Raw genomic sequence first — 1,749 nt, 5'->3', positions numbered from 1 at the left:
CCCAAATGAGTTGAAAACTTATGTTCACACGAAAACCTGCACACAGATTTTTTTGGCAAATTTACTCATGATTGCTAAAACTTGGAAGAAACCAAGATGTCCTTTAGTAGGTGAATGGATAAACAAATTGTGGAACAGCCATACAATGAAATATATTCAATGCAAAAAAGAAATCAGCTATCAAGTCACAAAAAAATATTGGGGAACCTTAAACACATATTGTTAAGTGAAGGATGTCAGTTGGAAAAGGCTACGTACTATATGATTCTGACTATATGACATTCCGGAAAAGACAAAATTATGGGTACAGTAACCCATAGGGAAGATTTTAGGACAGTGAAACTATTCAGCATCATACTGTATATGAGTGGATTACACATTTCTATACTATACTAGTCATTATACATTTGTCAAAACACACTTAGAGAAAAGTCACATGCACAGGCATATACAAATTCAACAGAATGTGCGACACAAAGAGTGACCCCTAATGTAAACTATGGGTTTTAGTTAATAAGAATGTACCAACATTGGCTCATCAATTGTAACAAATGTACCACACTAAAACAAGATGTGATTAAAAGGGGAAACTGATGAATGCAAAGACCAAAATGTTATCCTTTGCTTCATTTGCCATTTGAGAAAATGAAATCTGTAATATTCACTAATATGTTATATCATAAAATAATAATTATTATAAAATGTCTTTTCATACTAAACAAAGATTAAGACATGGAAGTTTTCTCATCTACCCCTTCATGTAGATGGGAGAAGATGAGGGTTGATGTGGGAATTCTCTGTACTTTCTGCTTAATTGTTCTTATAAATCAAAAACTGACCTCCCCAAAAGTTTGTCAGTTAAAGCAACGGCAGAATACAAATTATAACTAATGAACATAAACACTTAAAAATTATTTAAGTAGATCAGAATTTCATTAATTTATTAATTCATGTATTTTGGAGCTATTATTAGATCCATAAGCTTTTAGGATTGTTATCTCTTTCTGATTAATTTACCATATTATCATGAAATGACCTGTTTTATCTCTAGTAATATTTCTAATTTGCTTTTGAATGTACTTTGATGTTAATAGAGCCACTCTAGCCTTTTTTTCTTAATTTGTGTTAACATGCTGTATCTCTTCTCATGACTTTACTTGTGTCTTTATATTTAACAGGTACCTTTTTTGTAGGATCAAAGCCTGGCTCCAAGTAAAGCCCAGGTGATGTCTTGGTGATCTGCAGTGCTGCAGGCAAGTGATAGGACAGCTGAGTCATCATACAGCCTTTAGTAGCACAGGCATCCTTAACATGAAGCACTGGTACCTCCTGAGTTACCACCACATTTATGTTTCAAAGCAATTACATCAAACACAATATTCCAATTCATCAGCACTAAATATGATCATAAATATTCAATAAAATATTTTCTTTAAATTAAACTCATATTTTGGCTTTTTAGTTTTGTGAGCATTTTAGATTGATGACTCATTAATGAAACATTCAGGACAAATGTACAGTTTAAAAGGGAAAATCAGAACAAGGATGATGAGAGATCCTCAAATGCATGTCTGTTATATTCAAATAATAGTATTCAAATGTATGTCAAATAGATTCAAAATAAAAAGAATCACATAGCTAACAAGTGAAATACAAAACACCCAAATGACCATTTCTGCTTTTAGAATAGACTTTCGTGGTTTTGTTTCATCAAAACAATGTTAAATCAATGCTGTTTTTATTATTTTT

The sequence above is a fragment of the Sapajus apella genome, unplaced genomic scaffold (genome assembly GCF_009761245.1).
Source record: "Sapajus apella isolate SASKATOON/1434 unplaced genomic scaffold, GSC_monkey_1.0 scaffold6, whole genome shotgun sequence".
Taxonomy (NCBI): domain Eukaryota; kingdom Metazoa; phylum Chordata; class Mammalia; order Primates; family Cebidae; genus Sapajus; species Sapajus apella.
Note: the sequence above shows the minus strand (reverse complement) of the source record.